Source organism: Dreissena polymorpha, chromosome 10, assembly GCF_020536995.1.
Source record: "Dreissena polymorpha isolate Duluth1 chromosome 10, UMN_Dpol_1.0, whole genome shotgun sequence".
NCBI classification, from domain to species: Eukaryota; Metazoa; Mollusca; class Bivalvia; order Myida; family Dreissenidae; genus Dreissena; species Dreissena polymorpha.
The window spans coordinates 61,744,401-61,752,516 of NC_068364.1; the positions used below are offsets into that span (position 1 = coordinate 61,744,401).

General features: G+C 35.6%; 1 long non-coding RNA gene across 1 annotated transcript; it reads right to left on the reverse strand.

Moving 5' to 3' along the window:
- Positions 1 to 1,927: 1,927 nt before the first annotated feature.
- Positions 1,928 to 7,133, reverse strand: LOC127847734 (uncharacterized). Its single transcript, XR_008034147.1, has 2 exons — positions 7,038 to 7,133; positions 1,928 to 6,315 (listed from the first exon to the last, which is right to left on the reverse strand). It is a non-coding gene; the product is annotated as an uncharacterized LOC127847734 (long non-coding RNA).
- Between the last annotated feature and the right edge of the window lie 983 nt (positions 7,134 to 8,116).

Sequence of the window (8,116 nt, forward strand, 5' to 3'; positions counted from 1 at the left end):
CTTTTATGCAAAATATATACTGGCAGACAATTGTTCTAAAGTTATATATAGGCGGCGTTTTTAGTCATTGCAGGAAAATTTGGGTCGGACACCAAAAATGATGTGCAACGACTGTGAAACTTTGAATTCAAACAAAGCTATTTGGATTCCTTGTGTTAGGCGCTGCACGTAAATATAATAATAATAATTTAATGTAGAAACAAATGGCGATTTCGACCTGTATGACTATGTATACAAACAAATATAAAAAGTAGTTACAAAGCTAAAGAGAAAATACATGCGTTTCGTAAAATGGATCATTTTGCATGGTAAAGTAACGGATTGTACACATAAAATGTTATGATTTCTGTTTCTTAAATCGGAAATAAGCAGTGTTTTAAATGAAATATAGAGTACTCATTTAAAAATGTGTCATTCATCCTACATCTTTATCGTTTTATCTTAGGAGCAAATGTACAATCTCAAATTTCGCCTGAATTAATTTATAAATTATGTTTTAAACATGTATATGTTTTATGAAACATATCGACCAATTGAAGGTCGACAAAATAAACCAACGTGCATGTTGTGTTCACCTTTCGAACTTGTTCTGTATATTACCGACAAAACATTAATGCTCTAGTATTATTAAACTTAAAACTGTTTTGACAAATCAGTATCACATTGAACGGTTATTGATAAGTTGCATTATCATTCATAAACACATTTCAGGTCTGCATAAGCAATTTTTGCCGGTGGAAAATACAACTACTATTGAGATTAATTGTCGAAGGATTTTTTTATAGCCTATAATTTAAGAATGTTGTCTGTTGACATAAAAACACGAGTGATGAAGATCAGGCACATAATTTCCGTATTTCTAAAAATTAATATACGGTGATGTGTAAACTAACGAATACCGAATGTTGTTTTAAATATTATTTATTCACATACTTTAAGGTAGCGCACCCATAATGATTTTTCCGAAGAGAGAAGTGACTTTGTAAAGTGGCTGGGCCGAGTGGTGAAGGCGATAGACTTCAAATCTTTTGGGATCTTCCCGCGAAGGTTCGAATCCGGCTGATAACGCTTACTTTTTTGCGACGCGTTTTATTTCTCTTCTAACGTAATTTGATTTATTATAGCATATAAGCTAAGTTTGTTGTTAAATATGTTGCAATTGTATGCGCATTCTTCAATTTTTAAAATTAAAACAACGTTATGGCTAAATTGGCTGATTTACTGCTGAAAATGTTTCATTTTTATTTTTATTTAAAAAACGTAAACGATAAATCTCTCTATTTCTTGGTATTTTTGCTGTATAAACCACTTACATTTCATGGCGCTCTTCCATAGATAACAAGTAATAAAAAATAAATGTCTGTAAAAGAATACTTATTTCATCTTGTGAAATCCATGCAATGTTATTTGAGAAACCTTAATACTATTGTTTCCAATTATATTAACCTTACTTTGGGTAAGGGAGATACATTATACATACATATATTTCAAAAATATTATAACATGTATTTACATGCATATCTTATTAGGTTAACTAATGCATTATTGCATTACCATCGGTGTGAATCTTCTTTTGAGCGCGATATGTTTTCTATATTCTGCAAAACTATATATAAAACTATATAATTATAATTGCATATGTTATAATTGCGCTCGATACTTACAATTTGGCGCACATCTGCTTTGTTTGTGTTTATCTTATTCACGGATTGTAGTTGTTTTGTTTGATTTAATAAACCTCTTTCTAGACCTATCTAAATATTGTTTTGGTATATCAATGAAATGGCAAATATGCAAATTCGATGCATCGAACGCCGTAAAAAGCGTTCAATGGTTGATCGTGCATGATAATTATCAGAGAATCATTTTAAGACATTTGATTGTTTTAGGTTTACTTTATCTTAAATTTAAACAAATATATATCAAGTAATTCGTTATGTTTATTTATACATGCATTATGGTACATGCATGTTCAGGTACATGAAAATATAATTCTGCAAGAAACACACTGAGTTCGATGTTACAATAAGACACAAACTTAGAATGCATTGCTTAGAAGATGCATGTCAGTGCATTCTTTATTGCAAACTTAAATATTAACTGTTTATTTAATACAAATAATAATTTAATTCACAGTCAGAACATCAGCGTCTCCCTCTGCATTATAAACTTTTATACCATGTTGATTGAGATGTTCGCCGAGCAGTTCAATGAAACGTTGCTTGTTCTCAAGGTTTCTCAAGAATGTATCCTTTCTTCCACGAAATGGAGTAGACTGGTCGAAACCACCTTTGGACCAATGCCCCCTTTCGCTCGTCGTGTATGAGCAGTGTCTTTGGTTGATGGACCGGTTGCGTAGCCATCGAAGACAACGACAGCAACATTGTATCTGCGATGTAGGTATTCGTAGTATTGTTCAAATATGTCATTGAAAGTTCCTTTCTGCCACGGCAACTTTTGTATAAGGGACCCACCATCTATAACATGAACAACATCAGACTCACAAACATTACGTTCCGGGCTGCAGTTGCCAAGTTTCCAGATTGAGTCAGCGAGCAATGATTTTTGTGGTTCACGAAGAAGTCCGTGAGTGTCAAATAATGATGAAGGTACACTTAACAATTAGTATTTGAAAAGATCTGGATAGGCATCTCCATACCTAGCGACCGTTGTTAACCGCTGGAACAATAGCTGCGGATCTATATGAACTTTTTCACCTTTCAAGGTAACTGATGAAGTCGCGGCGAGTGTTATAGCTTGCTGAGAACGTTTAAATGTGTAGTCGCTGAAGGTTTGCCCAACCATGTCGTCAATTATTTCGGACCCAATCATGGCAGCTGAGTCCACGTTCACTTTTAGACCACATATTACACCAGTTTCAATATTTCGGATTGCCTCAGATGTATGTGTTTCATTAAACGGGCTGTGATCAGTGAGAAACTGGGATACGGATAAATCTTTTTCGTCCCGAGCTATTCTAGACTCTGACGCTTCTTTGTGTTGTTCAATTGTTTCAAACTGGGTACCGGTATATGTCTGCATCGCAATATTCATTTCGGCAATTGAAGGCATAGATAATAACCAAAGAATGCGCTGTGCTACTGTCATACCTCTTCCCCCAGTCAATCCGCCGCTTGTCTTTAATGAACGCATGAGTACCTGTTCTATGGTTAAATCGGTAGATATTCCACCCCAAAAGCGGTCGCTTCTTCTAACAACGTGATTTCCCTCCAAAACCATTTTGTGTATATATGGGTGTTTTTCTTCCAGGTCTCTCATATTTTGCAAGTACATGTAAGCAGACTTCAAGTACAGATAGTGTCCTGATGCAGCGAAATACGGAAGCATGTCTTGTAATGAAGAAAGATGCAACTGCCAATTGCCGGTTCTTTCTGCACGGAGGAAATTTTGTAAGATCGAGATCATATTGTATCCATAAGCTTCCTGTTCTATTTCCTTGTTTTGTTTTGTTTTTATATTCGTGTACATCTGAATACAATAGCTGTATTTGTGTGTCTTCTTTGATTGCTGCACGCTACATTTTTCTTTCGAAGACTTTAGTACGTTTCTGCTAAATGTTCTCCTATTGTCCCTTTTTCTTCAGTATCTCTGCCAATTTCCTTGAACAAATATTCTGAGGCAAAATCATCTTCTGTCACTCCTTGTTTGTTATCGGTACTTGTTTTTATTTCAATGTTTTCTTCAAAATAATCTAGATCCACATCACTACCCTTTTCAGAACTTTATTTTCTTCATTACTTGTACTCATTGCAGGGTGAGTTATTCCCACTGTCTTCTGCAGTAATATGGCATGAATAGCTGTATCCACAAGAAAATGACCACGGACAGCTCTTGCGACGGCTTTTCCTGACATCATATGGACTACAGCATTCGGTGCTTAAACTGTAGCAAGCAATTCCTGCAGACCTGAGCCAGCCATCAAATGACCAATGGAACCTAAGAAACTCATCTCGGTGTGGAAAGGTCCCAATCGCAACACTATGTTTTTCATTGAATTCTGTTCACACTGGGCGATGTAAGTTGCTTTTGCAAATAATGGCTGGTCAAATGGTAATACTGGTGTGACTCCGTATGTCTTTGCTTGGTCACAAACAAAACTCATTGGTGTGTATATACAATTCAAATCGCTAGGATTTAGATCAATCATCGGCAGGAATTTGATCGCGGAAACTCCTGGATGGGACGCTTCCTTCGGATGGTCATACAGCTGCATGAATCCGGATTACAAAGGCCTTTTTGGTTCTACTGGTCATAACACTATGCAGAAAAAGTCAATTGGTTGCGGTTCTACAATTGGAACTGAAAGTTTGCTGAAAACAATTGGTTCGTGCTCCTTATGCGAAAAGAAATGTATTTTTATTCTTCCAAGTTCTGCAACCTCTTCTATGGATATTTCATTTCTTGGAATTTGAGTAGTTGATTTCGTTGCAGGTGTTACGCAAGCAATAGTACCCATACCATGGTAGGTGTCATTGCCGTCCGAAGTCCCGATATTGTGGTCCACATTGTCAGACACAAATTGTAAAAAAAAAATCCTTCAGAAAAGGCAGGTACGGTTCGGTTCAGTGTTTTTGCAGAATTCTTGATACCGCTGGATCTCGTGGTACGACGAACAAAACCCAAGTTTATTTAAAGTGCCCACAAGGAAATGAGAGCCAAACAGCCGATGCATCTGCACCCCTAGTCCAATCTGTAATGGCGCTATAATTCCACGTGGTCTCATAGCCTGCATTATAGCTTGTCCAATGGAGCCTACCTTTGTATTACTTCCTTTACTACTGAATAATGTATTCAACAATATTCCAAGACTATCTGGGACATATTTCAAATTTTCCTCAAGTGATCCTATGATATCAGGAGAAGGATACAAGTCTTTGTGAGCCTCTGCTTTATCAATATCAGCCTTATTAAGGTTAGCTGCTGTTTTAATAATACGTGCCTTTTCATTTTCATCTGATGTTTCACGTTTACTTTTAGCGAAAGAATTTGAATGTATAATGGTTGCAGTCGTTTCTTTCAGAGTGATAATGTCATGCTTTCCATCTAAAGAACTTATTACAATTGCATCACCAAAATAATCTTGTAGTTTTTTTCATATGTTTTACAGAGAAGGCAGAATCTTCATCACATTTATGAGCAACAATATCAACTATATCACTTACTGTTAATGTCTTACCATCGGCATTTTCTTCTTTGTACTTCATGGCGAAATTGGAGGCTTCTAAAGCTTTTTCGGGCCTTCCTGAACTGTGTAGAGTCTGATTTGATCACTGAAACTGCTTTGGGATTAGGCGATCTGTCCTGAAGTTAACATTACATGTTTGATGGTTGCGAGCTTCGGCAGCTGGCAGGTCTATAACTGCAGACAGCCTACCAAATACGGCATCATCCCAGTCATCATTCCGTTCCATACATTTATTCTGAACAATTTCCTGAAAGTTAAACGTTCTGACAGGGAAAACATCAGGGCCACGTTTTTTTTATTATTACATTTGGCATTTATTCCACAAAACATGCATTTGGTTTTAAATTCAAAACTATGTTCAGACATTCGAGTGACACTAGAAGAAGACATTGTTGTTGTTCTTGTCCATATCTGTTTTAATATTTCGTGTGTGTATATTGTCACGTTAACAATTTACATAAACACACTGTCCCGGTTCTGCTTTTATTTGAGTTCCTCGGTGTAAACTCGCTCTGTTAACACTCTCACTCCCTTTATCCCCAAGTGTTACCACAGGCTGGTCTCCAAACGGCAGCTGACACACAAAGCATGTTTCGTCCATCTGGAAAACATTGACATTATGACATAGGGAAAATGTAAGAAAATACACCACTTTAACATTTTTATACATTTACAAATTTAGGCAATCACAAAATAGCAACTTCAAATCGAAATTTTTCAACACAATTATTGTCAGTTTAAAAGTTTAGTTCACAACTAGAAATCTAGTACCAATCAAAATTTATAAATGTTTGATGTGTGGTTACTCATTATTCAAGCAATAAAATTTGACTCATACATTTAAGTGGAAGTAAAAAATCAAATTATAAATGTAGTTTTCTAAGAACACCAACATAATTTAAATTATCTGATTAATTGTTCGTTCTGTGATGAGTATTTTATAACTATTACTTATTACCGTTGTGCAATAGTTAATTGCAACAAAGCGTCAATAACACTTGAAACATAGTGTAATGAAGATTCTCAACTTGGAGACATGTCTTGACTATGTTGGCTAGGATTGGTTACCACCATCTGCTTGAAGGTTCCTCATCCCGTCTACTGTAATACTGTAAATAAAGCCACAAATCTCATAATTCGGGACATTAATATTAATTATATAGATTATTTATATAGGAATTAAAACTAGTAGAAATAAATAGTTTGCCAAAATATACATACACAATGACCAGTGTAAATCATGTAAAAAATTTATAAAAGGGTATGATTGCAACAAAACCTCTATCAGTATTTTAACATAGAATATTGAATTAATCTTATAGCATAATGTATTGTTGTTGACCAAAGGTGTTTTGTACAGAATCCTTCCATCTATATTAAAGGGTTGTTGATCATGTTTGATGATTCTGAAGAAATAAAATAATGAGATACTAGCAGGTACCGCATGCCATTAAAAGAATCATTTTTCATCTAAAAGTCGGCATTTCTTCAATTATGGCTCGGATGCCCTTCCGTAGATTATAAAAAAATGAGCGTGACCTATCTCCCCGTAGATTATTTTAAAAAATGAGCGTGACCTATCTCCTTTCATTCTAATTTTCATTTTTTTCTTATTTTTCACTTTTATGTGTTCCGACATTCAGTTTTTATAATAGTATACAAAATAAACATTTGAAACAAAACATATTATGCAAACGACGAAATAATAACGTCACATTTATTGTCGAAAAAACATAGGATTTTAATATTCATCTGTTAGAATACTTGCCAAGACATAATAGGGCAAATTTATAATTATAATGTTGAAGTAAAAACCTTGATTTTGTCTTACCAGTAATGCAAATATTGGTTATTTTCTCATGTTTGTCAACCGGAATCAAAATTTATCTCCCAGGAACGCCATTTTGTACGTCATGTTGATGACGTCATCTACAACAAATGCAACTATGGCACAGTGTACGTGTCACTAGTAAAGGCAATAAACAGCGCGCTTTAAAACTGTTTTTTAACAACTTTCCCCACCTTGATAGAATCGCAACTTTTTACAGTAACCTTATGTAACCCAGCCAGAAAAATTCCCGACCACCATGGGGATCGAACCCGGGACCTCCCGGTTCCAAATCAGGCAGACACTCTACCGCGTCGCTATAAAAGCTAGCTCTTATAGCAAGGCAGTATTAGTTCTCCTTATACTGAACCCTACTACATACACCCCCTCCAATTGTGAAATTCTTCCACGAATTTTCTTTTGCCTTGACATCTGTAGGACGTCTGACACACATGGTGGTTTTTTTACGTTGGGCGCCGATGTAACCCAGCCAGAAAAATCCCCGACCACCATAGGGATCGAACCCGGAAACTCCCGGTTCCAAATCAGGCAGACACTCTACCATGTCGCTATAAAAGCTAGCTCATATAGCAAGGCAGTATAAATTCTCCTGATGCCGAACCCTGCTACACACACCCCCTCCAATTAAGATTTTCTTCTATAAATTTCCCAATGCCATGGATAAGTTTCTGTATTACGGATAAGTGTCCCTTATACGTCACCCTACTACACTCATAAACATTCAAACTTTTGCCAATCAGATATTCTTTTGCAATTTTGTCTAGGTCAAATTTTAGATTAAATGCGCTAAATGGCATTTAACTCGTTTTACCATACCGATAAGAATGCATACATGTTAAATGGATGTGACACATTTTGGACGACCTTCAAACGTAACGCCAAACATGATAACGACATTATTCAGCCTTCAATATTTTAATGTTCAAGGATAAATATTAAGATTTATTTAAGATTATACAATCTTGTAATACCTCTTGCCAATCTAATATATAAACGTAAGGTTAAAGGACATTCATATCTAAGGGAGTAAAAAATTGTGTTTTTATTTAATAAAGAGATCA